Source organism: Typopeltis vanoorti, chromosome 2 (assembly GCF_054136105.1).
Source record: "Typopeltis vanoorti isolate ZY-2024b chromosome 2, IOZ_Tvanoo_1.0, whole genome shotgun sequence".
NCBI classification, from domain to species: domain Eukaryota; kingdom Metazoa; phylum Arthropoda; class Arachnida; order Uropygi; family Thelyphonidae; genus Typopeltis; species Typopeltis vanoorti.
In genome coordinates this window covers 164,694,165-164,710,534 of record NC_143550.1, presented here as the reverse complement: position 1 = coordinate 164,710,534, position 16,370 = coordinate 164,694,165, and the positions used below count along the sequence as shown (strand labels likewise).

The window sequence follows — 16,370 nt, the reverse complement described above, 5'->3', positions numbered from 1 at the left end:
GTTCCTCCAGTCGGTGACTAGACATGAACTTAAGTCTCTCTTTGGGTGGACAAGCACATAAGATGCAAGAGCCACTTCCACTGAGCTACACATCCGGAATGGATCGACAATAAACTTAGTTCTGGGTTACGAATCCGAAAAAAAAATAATAAACGTTGTCTTCATGGGTAGAATTAAGTCCTAAAGTTTCCTAGTCTTTATTAATCGAAAAACGTGGTTAGAAATTATGAAAAGTTAGGGGGACATTTTAAACCACATTCTCCTGTTTACAAGCAATTCGCTTTAACCAAACTAACGTACACAAGCGATGCGAGCTGCTGTGACTTAGTGTTAATTTTACTATAATGTCTCAACATGTTGTACTATCAGAATGTTAAGTAGAAGAAGCAGTCTTCTTGTACCTTGAAATAATTCAACCAAATGGTCATTTTAAAAATATTATTTTAAGTAAGAAAAAGGGAAAAAAATCAGTGGAGTGGTGAGATTTTTTATCCTGGATTGTCCCACAGAACCTATTATATTTCCCTTTATATGATTTTTTTTTTAAAGAAGGAGGTACTTTAAAGGCACCGGTGGGATTCGAACCCACGATCTCCTGTTTACTAGACAGGTGCTTTAACCAACTAAGCCACAGCGCCTTACAGTGGTCTCTCCAAAATGTAGCTTGGTACATCAAAACGAATAATGTAGTTAATATGACCTGATTTAATCAGTGTAAACCATAACTTCTGTTATGATTTCGATTGATTCGAACCTCATGTTCTTAGAGGTATCATCAAAGTTACCCAAAAATTTACCTAGCTAAGCTACGACGCCTTTCTTTGGTACTTTTTCTGTAATGCAGATGATATAAAGAAGAACAGCACAGTAAGTATTGATTTTTTTTCATCATTGTAAATTATAACCTCTCTTAGGATTTGTATGAAGGTCAGTGGAATTCTACTCCCAAATTTACCGACCATTTTCCCCGCAAAGATACAAACCAACATGAACGAATAGGCGCAACTAATAGATCTGCTCATCACACTAAGAATTAAATTCAATGGTCTATTCGAGTAGAATTAAGTGCAAAAACAAGTGATTTGTTCCTTTCATATTATTCGTGTGGAAATGGAAAAGCAATAAGGTTAACAGTGCATAACAAATCTTGAATGAAAATAGAAAGAGAAAGGTTTTGTCATAAGCGAGTTTGAACACTTAATTTCAAATAGTTTATTAGTGGGAGATGAGCATACGACGTTCAATTGCTACACAAGTGCTTTACCAAGTAAGTCACATCTAACGTCATCATCTTTAAAGGTTATTTTCTTGGATGTTGTAATAATAATCGTCCATCTAATATCACTTTGTATATTTTAATAACTGTAACATCATCAATATATACTGCCAGGGTTATGACTTGGCAAGAAAGTTTAGGACCGGATGCACTAAGCATCTTGTTAAACTTAATAGACGCACCCACGAAGTATTTCCTTTCACTGCAAGAACTCCTACAAGCATCCACCACCATTTCTGCTGTTGGGTATTGAGGAAACAGTGAGTGCAGAACGTTGTTATCCTGTTGTCAATGGATATCAAATTCTGTCCTCCTTTAAGAGAAATACTTAGCTTGGAGTAAGAAAGCCAGTTTGTTTGGTTCCACATGAATCGATAGATGGTTGATTTTATTTGTTTGATAAATTGCACTGGTGGCGTGAGATTCTTTAGTGTATACCAAAGGACGCTGGTAGCTAGTTAACAATTAGTGCTCTCCGTCTTATGGAGACAGAACCTTGTATTGTCGCCCACTTTCTTAGTACTTACTTGAAACGTTTAATGAGTACATCCCGGTTTCTATTCACGTAAGCGGTCATGTTTTCTAGGTGAACTCTCAAATATTGTTTTATTCTGCAGACCAGTGGCCAGACAGAAGGGAGTCAGTTCGGTTTTTTCATTTGCCACACCACAGCCCTATGGATTTTATGGACATTTAGTTTCATTCCTGAGGCTGCTTGGTATTGTTGGTATGCTGTTCGTATATAATGGAAATTCTCTTTGAGAGAGCTATAACTGTACATCATCAGAATATGCTGTCAGTGTTATGGCTTGGTAGGAAAATTCAGGATGGGTTGCACTGAGGAACATGTTTACTCTTCGCAGAAAGGGCCGTATGGCGATTGTGTAAAGGGGACCAGAAAATGGACAGCCTTGATTAATACTCTGCTATATGGATATCGTGAGCCTGTTGTTTATCTTTATGCAAGAGTGTGCATTTGCATATAACATCTTAATAGCTTGAATGATGTGTGGGCCAAAACAAAAGGCTTTCAAGCAGTGAATAGGTAGGGATGTTCAATGCGGACGAAAGCTTTATCTTGGGCTAGTGTTACAAGACCCATGGTTTCACTTTTCTTGTTGGCTATGATTATCAGATCCTTATGAGATGTATGCTTTCTTGGAAAGATTGTCCTGGGATAGAATAACTCTGGGACCTGGCTGTTATTTAGTTCAATGCTATTATTTTATTGCAGTCAGTGTTTATAATGGATATGTGTCGCCAGTTTCCTGATTTTGTAGCATTTGCTTTCTTTAGGATAAGCTTAATAACAGATGTTGTCATATTGGATGGGGAGCCATTGATAGTGGCTTCGACATATATTCTGTGAGAATAGGTTCAATCTGTTCCCAGAAGGACTAGTAATGTTCAGTAGTAAGCCTGTCTATGTCAGGAGATTTAACTTTTGCTAAAGAAGTGTAGGCAGTAATCAAATCGCGTAGCGTAATGGGGAGTTCTGTCTTATGCTTAATGAGTATTTATAGAAACTGCGGACACCATAAAACCAGTGCAATCAAACTCATCAGTTCACTGGAGCTGTCAGTGATTTGGTTATTTATAGAATTACATAGAGATGATTCAAAGATGATTTTCTTGAAAATTTTCGGCAACGTTGCCTTCAGGATTGATTGAGTGGTTAGTGTATCCCCTATTTAACCATCGGGATCACGTTTTAATCCTGCCGTGGACTAGAATCATCATCATCATCATCACGAATCATGGGTTCACTGCCGGTTGATGTCCGATACCTCATTCACTATCTTTTTCCACCTTTCTTTTTCCAGTGCACAGTGTCGCAGTTTCTATACATCCATTCCACACCAGTCCTTTATGTCGTCTATCCATTCTCTGTATGGTCTACCTCTTCACCTTACACCATCCATAATACAAACATGAATGTCTTTATCTTCCGTCCTCATTCGTTCTGCAGATGTGTCCAAATAATAATCTTCTGCATTAGATTCTCCTTCTTCATTTGTGACTTTCTGTTCCCATCCTATTCTTGTAATCTTCCTGTAACAATTTCCTTCAAATGCCAAAATTCTTTTTCTTCATTCCTTATTTATTACCCACGTTTCAGATCCATATAGTACACCGCTAAAAGATGCATGTTTAAGCACTCTTAGTTTTGTTTGCAGGCTGATCACTTTACTTTTCCAGATGTTATCCATGGCCTTCAGATATGTTCTTCCCTTTGCAATCCTGATCTTTATTTCTTTTTTACAGTTCAAATCATGTCATTTTACTTCCCAAATATGTGAACTGTTCTACATTTTCTATATCAATTCCATCCACTTATATCTTTTGTTTCATATTCTTCTCACCAAATACCATTGTCTTCGTTTTTCCCAAGTTTATAGCAAGTCCAAATCTCTTTCCTTCCTCATTTAAAACTTTCAATGTTTTTTGTAGTTCTCTTTCTTCTTCTTCCATAATAACAATGCCATCTGGAAATCTCAGATTGTTAATTCTCATCCCATATACCGATATTCCTTTTGCACCTTCCTTCATTTTATCCATTCTATCCCAATGGCTTTAGCAGGCCTTTAAGGCCCACAACCTTCCACGCATGCTTGGATTTCGTAACCGAAATACGAGGATAGAATGGTCACTCCTATGCCTTCATTTTATCCATTGCTCTTTCTAAATGTGCGATGAAAATGCTTGGTGATATTGGGTCCCCCCTGTCTAGTACCTCTGCTTGCTCTAAACCATTTCCCCAAATCATCACCTATTCTAACTGCTGCAACTGCATTCTGATAAACATCTTTTAATATGGCTATTAGTTTTTTATCAATTCTATAGGATTCTAGAATTGCTAATGTCACTTTTTGGTCAATAATGTGAAATGCCTTCTGAAAGTCAACGAAACAGGTATACTCGTATGTTTGTGTTTTTTCTCTTAGCTTTCTCAGCTATTAGCTGCATTGTCAAAATCTGTTGAATTGTGCTTCTACCTATCCTAAATCCTGCTTGCTCGTCTGCAAGGTATGCTTCCAATTGTGTTCTGAATCTTTCTGTCAATATCATCATCACCTTACCAAGGTGGCTGGTCAAAGCAATTGTTCTATAATTTTTACACTCTAGCTTATTTCCTTTCTTGTATAATGTCACTAATATCGATTTCACCCACGCCTCTGGCATTTTCTCTTCTTTCCATACTACATTACATAGTTGCATTTCTGTAACCATACTTTCGCAACCAGGATGTTGGTGATTATATTTAGGTGAGATCCTCCGTATCTGAATTGGTATCGTATGATTAAAAAGACCCTGGTTCGAATTCCGTCTAGATGCAAAGAATCTCCATAAAGACATTTGGAGCGAAGGTAAGTTAGTCATAAGGAACTGACACAGTTTCTTCCTCTGGGAATATGTTTTTTTTTTGTTTGTTTGTTTGTTTGTTTGTTCTGCAAATAAAGCCAACTACTCAGAACAACTCACTCGACGTACAGGGATGTATTACACTACATTTACTCTAACCATTCTTTTTTAAAATCTTCTTAGATTTTTTTAGTTTTCAATCAGACCCATTTCAAAACCCATTAATGAACTTGCTGAGGAATTCACATTTTGATAGACATTAATGCAGAAAATTACATGTTCAATGTGAAGAATGGTTACATTTTCCAACTCCTACAAGCGCATGATCTGAAATTTAATTTAGAAGTGCATAAAATTCCAGAGAAGTTACAACTGTTGCCAACTGTCGCCATGTTATACACCACATCGCAGAGAACGCTTGATGACGTAATCGTAAACCAACAAAAAATTATATAAATTTTGTGTAAAAGTGTTTTTTAGTGAAAGAAGATGATAAAATTATTTTTCGGAAAGATTATTCTACAGTAGAGAGAGAGAGAGACTTTGATATTAGTCTTGTTTATGATTTTAAAGCAATAGAAACAGAGATGCTTTAGCCAAGTATACCACAGCGGCGTATTACGTCTCTATTTTTGAATAATGTGTATTTGCATGGCATAAAAAAGAATAATCGAGATGATATTTCTTTACAGTATCATCACTTTGCCTTATACTAATTAGAATCTCATGGCCTTAGAAGCCTTCACGTATGCTAAACAACAAGAAAAGTTGATCACGTGTCAGGAACTGTCCCAGAGAATTTCTCTCTCTCTCTCTCTCTCTCTCTACCGAAGCCAAACATTATCGTGAATGGTGGAAATAAGAACATTATGTCCTGTCCAAGCCAATAAATACATGTATACAGAAGTGAAAAAAAATAAAACAAAATAAAATACAACGAAACAAATAAATTCTGAGATCAAACCTACTTTTTTATTGGATGTTAGCATAAATTGAAAATTTTATTACCTTAAACTGCAATGGAAAATTAAAAGATAAAAATAGAAATTTCAGGGTATGAACCGTATCAACCTATGAGTCGTATTTCTCTTCATATGTCAAAACGGCTCATACCCCGTTCATATGCTTACTCCTAAAAATCCTTTTATAGCTCGTTATTGCTTTGAGTTATGTTTATATATTTCTTGCCATTTACTGTGTATGTCGGCGTATAAGACGAGGCCTAAATTTTAGGTTTTAAGCTTATGTCGGTTGTATAGGACGACCCCCCCCCCAATTTCTTCTTTCTTGTATCAATGCAACGTTTAGGTATTGTTGTTATATTCGTTATTTTTATATCTATGCATATCCGTTGTTTTTTGCATAGCATAGAATTACCCTAATTAAAAGTGATTAGCCCCAATTTTAATTAATTATTAATTTTAAATTTTTTTTTAATTTTAGGATTATTAAAATTGTTATCATTTAAAATCATGGAACCAGCAATAAAAAGAAGAAAACATGAAGCTCGATTTAAAATAAAGGTAATTGAAATGGCAAAGCAAACTAATAAGTGTGCTGCTGCAAGAAAGTTTGACATAACCGAGAAGGTGGTAAGAGAATGGAGGAAGAAAAAAGATATTTTTAAAAAAATTGCCAAAGAAAAAATGTCCTTCAGGTGTTTTTGTACATTTTCACGAAAAAGGATGTATGGACGAAAATGGTGTGAAAATATGGATAAATAATGTATGGAACACGCGAAAGTTATACCAGGTGAACAAACCATTTAAAGATCACATGCGAGAAGAGTGGAATATAATTGGATGTTGACTGGTGAAAAATCATTTACAAACGTGGATCTATGCGCGCTGCATCACTTGATATTTTGTGATCAAAGCATGGAATCAAGTCAATATCAAATCAATAAAAAAATAGAGACTGTAATAAAATCATTCAAAAAATGTGGTATCATTCTTATGGATGGTATACGGAAGATGATCTGTTGTGGGACACTGATGACGATAAAAACGAAATCAATTCACCGGATTCGAACTGGGATCCATTATGACGATCATTTAAACGATGAATCTGAAGAACTATTTTCAACAAATGATGAAGAAAATGAACATGAAAATTGAGGTTAATAATTATTATTTGTTTTTTAAGACTTAACATCTATTGTAATATTTTAAATAAATTTATGTAACAAAAAATTAATCTGATTTGTTTATAAACGCTACCTATTTTCTTATATAACGATGTATAGTAGCTACCTAAATGATCATCCAAGAAATGAAAAGATTTATTTTTCATAAGTGTCAACGAAATCGTTATATTTTTTATTCATTAAAAAGGTAAAACTTACATTAACAAGAACGCAGGGGAGGGGGATGAGATAAAAATAATTAAAATAACTTCTTTACAAACATTTTTTGGTGGAATGAAAAAGATTTCTTCTTTCTTACTTTATACTTTAGAAAGAGTTTATTGAATACTATATGGCAGATTTGTGACATTTGAAAGCGACCTGTGTCTTGTGGTTGGAAATGTCTGGGTTCAAATCCTGCTTAATAAAGCCAGTAACATTAATATGAGCGTTTCAACTGAACATTAATTGCTCGATTTTATCACCAAAACTTACCCAAAACTAATAAATGTATTCATCTACTAATAAATGTATTCATCTACGTTTATCACAATAAGAAACAATGATTGACAGTCCCAGTCTAGTAAAGTCACATGGATGGCAAAGCTTGGTTGTAACTGTCTATTCATTCTTTCATTCGAAAATGAAAGATGATAAACCGAATACCAGATAACAAATCCATTCTTAAGGGAGGAAAAATAGTTCTTATTAGATAGAATGAAGATTTGAGATCAAAACACACACACTCACAATCAGAAGAAACAGGTACCTGCTGAATCATAGAATACAGGTCTAGGAGAGGAAAAAAATGGAATCACTTTCGTAAGGTACTGGTGGGATTTGAACCCACGATCTCCTGTTTACAATACAGGCGCGTTAACCGACTAAGCCACAACACCTTCCATTGACACTAAATAAAAGGTGTATTTGACTGCTTTGTGTTTATTTTTTAGGAGCGGAGAGAGGAAAGGTAGAATGCTGTCCCTTTTTCTGATTGCCCATGTAATTTTCATTATTTAAGATGGTGTTTGGCCTTTTTTGGGGGGGGGGGGACTCGGAAAGTTTTCTACTTCTTAAAAAAAATTACAATTGTCTGTGATTGGGAAAAGGGTAAATCGATGAGATTACTCGCTTAACTAAAAATAAAGTATTACTTTCTGCTTTGAAACATTGTTACGTCTCAGATTGTTGTTGTTACATTTGACCAGTGGAGACAGATTGTCTCTATGGAAATACGAGTTTATTTTAGGGTTTCAAAATTCATTTTAGGTTCAACATTTTCGCAGAACTCATCGTGTGTTATACTTAAATCTTTCTTCATTACGTAACAGGACTGTAATTATATTAATACTATTACTTATCAATAAAAAAATAAACTCTATTATAATGCACCTTGCATTGAGTTAAATAACGTGTATACTAAGCGAAACTATAAAGAAAATTGGTAGTATTTATTATTATTATCATTATTATTAAATGATAAACAATTCTGATGACATCAGGCTTGCAAGCATCCCCACATCCCAACTTTAGAAATCCACAGACTGGGTACCTTATATTTGAGTCTACTTACTGTATCGTTACTGTTACAGTGCTAGACGTGCAAAAAAGTTAATTATGGTCATCGCTAAGTAACTGCTTAAATTGGTAAGCTACAACCAACTCGTACGACTTACTGCTGAGATGATTGCACCAATTTATCGTCCTCTGCTCCTGAAACCGAGGGAGGAAAAGAAAGACACACACACACACACACACACACACACACACACACACACACACACACACACACACACACACACACACACACACACACACACAAATTCTTGGCTAGTACCTGACACGTGATCAGCTGTTTCTTGTTGGAAGATAAATGTGGAGACCTTCAAGTCCATGAGATTCAAATCACCATTAAGACACACTGGTGAAATCATAAAGCAATATTGCTGTAACTATTTTTTTTACATCAAAAGTACATTTTTTTTATATTTTAGGAAAGGAAAAAAGGACAGCATTCTACCTCTTCCCTCTCCGCCCCCTCAAAAATAAACACAAAGCAGTCAGACACGTTTTTTATTTATTGTCAATATGGAGGAATAAAAAAATAATAAATTACACTGAAATGTACGCAAAGATTTCATTTATTCTACTATATCGTGTTTTTATAAATTATCATGGTTGTTCCTGGCGGATAATTGAACGAATCAGCTCTGTTATGTGCTGGAGAACTTATTTTGAAAATAAAATTAAAAGGTCAGAGAATCAATGAAAGAGAGAGAGAGAGAGAGAGAGAAACGATAAATAAAATCAATATACAGAACTCATCTGTAACTTGTACGAGGGTGGAGAATTTCACAGTACGCGTATTCGCTAAGACACCTAGTATTCTTTTTTTTTTTTTTTTTTTTTACTTTGAGATAATCGGTGTCAGACTGTCACTGTGGAGTTGCTATTCGTCCCTTGAATACATTTACTAGTAGTCACATTTATTTTCATCGGTCATTATAGATCCAATGCTCTATACAGACCTTCCCAAGATGACTCCAAGTCTGTCAGTGGCTTTTCTTTCTCATGTCACTCCTTCAAATCTACCAATTTCATCAAACCATCGTGATTTTGGGAGACATTCTGGTTGTTTTGTTTCCGTGGAATCCAATCCAGCACTTCTTTTGTCCATCGTTGATGGTATCTTTCACCAATATGCCTGTCTGAAGGTTGAATATTTCTTCTAGACATGCTGTAAATAGCTTCGGGGCTATTTTGTCGCTTTGTCTTATATCTTTCCGTATTCGCAGTGGATATGGTATCATTAAAGTCAAGTTATGTCCAGGTATCAATAAGAAATCTGGACAATTTGTATAGTTCATGCAGTTCCCATCTTAAACGGATTTACGTCTCCTATTGGCATAAATTACGCAACAAAAACAATAATGAAAACAATAAAAAAATTAAAAGTGAAAACTCTTTTATTAGATGTAAACCCAAATTAATAGTCCCTTAAATTACATTGCACTGAACAACTATTTAATTGAAATAAGCAAATTGGTTAAATTCGTTAACTTATTTTAAAGAAAAAAAAATGAAAGATATTTTGTGTATAATTTTTAGTGAAGGGGAAAATAAGATAAACATCAGTTCCTCGGAAAGATTTTTCTCTGTAGGAAGAAAACACTTCTACCCAAATATTGCTTTTGAAACAGTTTATTGAGCAGAATGTAGCGCATTTCACAGTGACACATGCACTCTGGTTGGAAACGTCTGGATTCGAATCGAATACCAGTTGTAGGACGCCAGTAACATAATATGGACTTAACTGAAGATTAGTTAACCGGTGATATAAGAACAGCGAAGAGGATTTCTTCCCAGAAATTTGGAGTTCTCGCTCACACAAACCTACCAAAGAACACATGCAAGTTTCAGGCTAAGGAGCTACGATACGATCCTAATAGAAAACAAAATTAAGCTAAGAGAAATAAGCAAATTGATAAAATTAATGAATTCATTTTAAAGAAGTGAATTATTTTTTGTGGGCCGAAATGATTACGAAAATTTCTAACTTGTTATTTTTCAACAAAAGAAGAGAGAGAGGCCAAAGGGTTAAAAATCATGAAAGGCACTGATAGGATTCGAATCCACGATAGTCTACTTTCCGGGCACAAATAATCTATATTTGGTGATAATTCCTACTCCGTTAATTTCGCCTAAACATGTTGTAATATGTTTTATATAAGATAAATGTAATGCATGAAAAAAAAAAGTAACAGCATTGCACATTGTTTGGATATAAAGTTATCTTGCAATGCGTGCGTGAATTCATTCATGTATAAATCAACTCATAGCAAACAGTTTCAATCACAAAATCATCCTTAAGGCATTGATGGGATTCCAACCCATGATCTCCTGTTTACAAGACAGGCGCTTTAACCAACTAAGCCACGGCGCCTGTTTGTGTTGAATTTAAGTAACATGCTTACATACACACAGTTGGATGGAATAAAGAGATAGTGTGAGTAATAAGTCTTTGATATTCAAAGTATCTTGATCATTAACATTCGCAGTGAGAGGAAATAGTCATCATCTAAACCACAGAACAAAGACCATCAGAAATAAATTCAATAAGTTTCCTGGAGTAATGGTGGGATTCCAACCCATGATGGTATTTACAAGAAAGACCCTTTAACCATCGAAGATATGAAGCCTCGTGTTCAATTATGTTACTAAATACAACATAAGGGGAAAAATTTTTTTTTTCACTTACTAAGTCCTTTTGAAATAGATTTAAATTTTTTATTGAAGAATAGACAATATTTCTCGCCATAAGCGGAATTGGATCCTGTGTTTTTCCACTTAGATCTCTTAATTCGCTGAGCTCCTGTGGAGTTGAAGGCACACTATTTTGTGTTTCAGATATAGATGCTCCATCCACACAAGAGAGCCCCACATCACTATTTTTAAATAATATGTACTTCAACGATATAAAAAGAAGAGTCAACGTGATATTGCTTTATAATTTCACCACTCTGATTTATATTAATTCAAACAAATTTAATTTATGGCTTGGTTGTCTCCGTATTATTACAAATGATAAGAGACAGTCGATTCTAATGTTGAGCACTGGACCAAACTGAGGTTAACCTACTGTTTGTGTTTTTCTTCCCACTTCAGGATTGAGTTAGTCGTTTTCAGACGATGGCTACAGAGTTGATTTTCTTCCCTATGATGTAGTTTTTCTTCTCAAAGGTGGCAGTTATGTGTTCATCCAGATATAGATATGAATTTGGATAATTCATGCAGTTCGTACGGTTTCTATTCTAGATGAATTTATATCTTCTGTGGGAAGGCCATTAATAATAATGTTAATAATAGTAATAATAATAATAATAATAATCCCAGAGAATACAGAATTCATTTTATCACTTGTAAAACTGAAATTCATAAATATATAAATAACATCTCATGTAACATTTTTAAGACAAATGTACAGATTAAATCGATCGACTATATACCCCCCCCCCCGAAAAAACAGTTTAGTTTTTTAAGATATCGAGATAAAAAATAAATAAATTGTAGAATAATTTCTATGGACGAAAATAGTAATTTCTCCATCTTTTTATATGCTTTTTATAAAGTTTATTGAATACTGTAAAGCATAAATTATACATTAATATAGAATTTTCGACTGAAAATTACTTAGTCGGTCTTACAGAAATATGAACAAAGATTTTCTCCCAGAAATTCGGGGTGATCGCTTACAGTACTCATAGATCATACAAGAGAGCACACTGAAAGGTGCAGTCTATTAACAGACTAAGAAGCTAGAATAGATCTCCCTATTTGAGTAAAATTAATCTAAGAGAAGCCAAATGACGTGCTGGTAACCAGTTGTTTCTCCGAGGGTGAAAAGTGCTGGACAAAATAATGCTGGATGAAATTACGTAGGGGGGCGGGAGGAAGGATCTTCTTGTCATCAAAAGAAATAAGTTCTAAAATTTCTCACTGCTCGATATTCTTCCAAAAATCCAAGGACAGAGGAGTGGTAAATGAAAACTGTGACAAGCGCAGGTGGGATTTGAATCCACAATCGAATTTGTGTTTTCGTGAAAAATTAGCCTCGTTGTATGTATGCTGATATAGCATAGTCAGTTAGTTGTACCATAACATGTCTTGTTTATATAAACTGAAGGAGATTAGCCGGCCTCATAATGAGGTTAGGACCTTCCTCTCAGAAACTCAAGTTTTTCCTCCAAAACATAGTCTGTTCAGCAGAACACGGGTCTCATAGGTTTCAGATATAACTTCAAATATAAAGCATTTTAAGCAATCCGAAAACCATTTAGAACGAGTGCCTATTTTATTAGGAACGATAAAAAACAGTAGTATGAACTTTAAATGGCACCGATGGGACTCGAACCCATGATCTCCTGTTTACAAGACAGGCGCTTTAACCAACTAAGCCACGGCGCCTTACAACTTGAGCTCTAAAAAACATACAATTGGATGACATAAAAATAATACTGCAGCTAATTATGGCATTGATTTATCAGCAAAAATCATAACCGAAGTTATGATTTATGCTGATAAAGAATAGAAGACCTCAGCTGATCTCACCCTCTCAGCATGCTGATCAAGGAAAATTATTTAAAAACTATTTTAAAATTACGTAGCAGTCTTATGCATAACTAAGAGGATTATTTGAATTATTCTTAGGACATCTGAAGCATTATACATCCTTCACCGTTAAAGTTTTGTTCCTTTGTTTGTAAAACTAAATTCTTCAGAAGAAATTTCAGAGAGAAAAGTGTCTTCGGTTGAAAAAAAAAAAAAAAAAAGGACTCACCATCACGTTTTAGTAAAATTATATTGAGAATAGCAAAGTATTTTGATTAAAAGTGGCCATTCATCCGGAAATGTAAGATAATAAATTGAATACGAAATAACAAATCATTAAAATAAAAAAATAAAAAAAGATCGTTATTGCATAGAATGAGGATCTGAGACAAAAAATCACATATTTATGGAGAGAAGAAATAGCTGCTTTCAGAACCAAAGTATCCAAGTCCAGGAGTAAAAAAAAAAAAAGAAACAAGACCACTTGTTGTTGACACCGGTGGGATTCAAAGCGATGCCCTCCTATTTACAAGAGAGGAGCTTTAACCAACTAAGCCATGTGCCCGCAGCTGCGCCTTCATCCACGTTTTCTTCCATTTAGTAATTCTGAAAGAGACTTCATATTTAGTGAAAACTAGAAACGATTTCTTACACTGAATGGAATTGCATCCCAGATTTTAACACTCAAATACCACATTTCCACACGTACTCTGAATAGAAATATAACAACAACAAACTCTTTCCGTTCTAGTTGGAGTAGAGGACATTATTTCGGCCTCTTCTATAAAAAGATGTTTTAGCTTACTTATTTTATATTGGGCATATAAACTAAGCCCAATAAGATTTTGAAACACTTAAATGCAGATTACTAAAGAAAACATAAAATTAAACACCGAATTGAAATTAGAAGAATTTCTAAATTTCTACACAGAATTGTGGACAGATAAATATTTTAAAAAAGACAACTGGCAAACACTTAATGAAATTGAAAAGGAAATAACTAAAGAAGAATTAGAAATCAGCCTGAAAGAAACAAGAAACGGAAAATCACCTGGAGAAGATAAGCTAGGTTTATAACTATATAAATATGCAGGAACAAGATTCAAAGAAAGACTCCTATTATTTTTAAATAAAATTTGTACAACTGGAATCCCCCAATAGAATGGAAAAAAAGCAATTGTTATTCCTATCTTTAAAAAAGGTAGTAGAGATGACACCCTAAAAACTATAGAGGTATAAGCATACTAAATTCCTGTTATAAAATATATAGCAGAATTTTAAATAGCAAACTAATAAAATATTCCGAAATCTTTATTTTAGAAGTACAGAATGGATTTAGAAAAGGACGATCATGTACAGACCCGGCCTTTTTTTGGGAGGAGGAGAATCCCTTCCCCCCCAAAAAAAGCTTTCAATAAAGTCAATAAAAAAATTTTTTATTGATTGTCCATATGCAGAAAAAAATTTTTTTTATGGAAAAATGAATATGAAATTTTTTTTCAATAAAAATAATAAATTGCATTCAAAAGTACGCAAACATTTCATCATTCTACCATATCATGTTTTATACTTTGTCATATGAATTCTTTAATTTGCCAGAAAAAAAAATTATTACATGAATCGAATTCCAACAGAGTTAATATAACTTGAAGAAAGAATAAAATGGCTGTTATGGCTGGAAGACTACCGAATTAAACACGTAAGTTTGCAAAGTTGAGCAGGTCGGTATTGTTATGTGTTGATATATAAATATGTATGGACAGAACGAAGAGACAGAAAGACCATCTAAAAACGGGCTGATAAGTTTCACGATACGCGTAATGATTTGGTCATATGGTGATCAGTCAGTATACGAGCCGAATTATGATTTGGCTCGTATACTCGTATTATGATTCATATGATTCACCCTAGATTTCTTCTCTCTTTTAAACTTTGAGTTCATTAGTCTCAGACTGTGGCTGTAGGGCCACTTTTCTTTCCAATTCATTGACTAGTTTTCCACATACAAATTTAGAATCAACCTTGAGCACAGCTAGTGGAAGGCTGAAATTAAAAACAATAAAAATCCTAAAGGAGTTAGAACTACCTCATCTGCTGTAAACTCAAATTACAGTCCTATAAATCGTATTCTAGATAAGATTTATTTATGATAAATTAAACACATAATAAGTTTATTAACTTATTATAAAGTCAAAAGAAAAAAAAAAGATATTTTGTGCACAACCTTTTTTTTTTTTTAGTAAAGGGAAGTGATTGATGAGATAGAAATCAGTTGCTATGGAAGATATTTTTATCTTTGGAGAAAAATTTCATCTTCCACTCATTTTACGGTATGCTTTTGAAAGAGTCTATTGGCACATTTAGAAGCGACATGTGTCATCCTAAAAATGTTAGGATTCAAATCTATTCTGGGAAGTCAGTAACATTAATAATGACTATTTATCGAGTGAATATTAGTTAATCGGTCGCATAAGACCTCGGGAGAGATTTTTTTTTTCCTCAGAGAAATTCACAGTTTTCACAGACCAAATGTTTGTTTATATATACGCGTATATATAGACAGATAGATAAACAGACAGACATACACTTTTCACACTAATAATCAAGAATTAATAATCCTACCATCACAAAACATAAAATTAAAAAGAAATAACTCTAGGCACCGATGGGAATCGAACCCATGATCTCCTGTTTACTAGACAGGCGCTTTAGCCAACTAAGCCACGGCGCCTTCCGGTAATGTAACTTACGAAACCTACAATAGATGGAATAAAAGAAAATACTGAAACAATGCGACTAATAAGACTTGGACATCATCGGTGTACATCATGATTTTGGTTATGATTTACACTGATCATTCATTATGATTGAACTCGTATGTTTGGCGGTGTGATATCCACATAATGGAGAATCACCAGAATACTAGTCGAGAAAAATTACTTCAGGATTTCTTTAAAATTAGACAGCAGTGTTATGAGTTTAGTAAGACGGTAGATTATACAAAGTCCGCGCGGTTAGCCTAGTGGCTATGTGCTTCGCAATATGCCTGGGGAAGGAGTGCCCTAGGTTCGATTCCCGTCGACGACGTGGGAAGCTCAAGGCTCTTCCTCAGCCATAGCCAAGTTAGCTGGTCTTGAGCGTGGACAACAGGGTTTTTCCCCAGTTTATCTGGGATTTTCATCCGGCATCCAAGCAAACCGGCTCAGTGAACACACGCGGATTACAGTTATCGCCCTTAAGGGATGCAGCAGAGGAGTGGAGAACCGGCTGCATTAATACGCCAGTAACCTCTCATTAGGAGGGGGACTCAACCCGTCCTAAGACGGACGAGAAGGATAGAATAAACCAAAGCATTATATATAACTTGATAATAAAATGTATTGATTTATTTTGTTTCAATGTGGAAGATGAACATTGTCGATACCCGATCACAGGTGTTTTCTCACACACTCTAATTTTTTCCACCTCCTTGAATAGGATAAACCTACCCAAATACAG

General features: G+C 34.6%; 5 non-coding genes across 5 annotated transcripts; all 5 read right to left on the bottom strand.

Moving 5' to 3' along the window:
• Positions 1 to 564: 564 nt before the first annotated feature.
• TRNAT-AGU (transfer RNA threonine (anticodon AGU)) lies at positions 565 to 638 on the bottom strand. Its single transcript has one exon. It is a non-coding gene; the product is annotated as a tRNA-Thr (tRNA).
• A 6,951-nt stretch (positions 639 to 7,589) lies between these two features.
• TRNAT-UGU (transfer RNA threonine (anticodon UGU)) lies at positions 7,590 to 7,663 on the bottom strand. Its single transcript has one exon. It is a non-coding gene; the product is annotated as a tRNA-Thr (tRNA).
• A 2,970-nt stretch (positions 7,664 to 10,633) lies between these two features.
• On the bottom strand, positions 10,634 to 10,707 carry TRNAT-UGU (transfer RNA threonine (anticodon UGU)). Its single transcript has one exon. It is a non-coding gene; the product is annotated as a tRNA-Thr (tRNA).
• Positions 10,708 to 12,654: 1,947 nt separating this feature from the next.
• On the bottom strand, positions 12,655 to 12,728 carry TRNAT-UGU (transfer RNA threonine (anticodon UGU)). The gene has a single exon. It is a non-coding gene; the product is annotated as a tRNA-Thr (tRNA).
• A 2,801-nt stretch (positions 12,729 to 15,529) lies between these two features.
• TRNAT-AGU (transfer RNA threonine (anticodon AGU)) lies at positions 15,530 to 15,603 on the bottom strand. The gene has a single exon. It is a non-coding gene; the product is annotated as a tRNA-Thr (tRNA).
• Between the last annotated feature and the right edge of the window lie 767 nt (positions 15,604 to 16,370).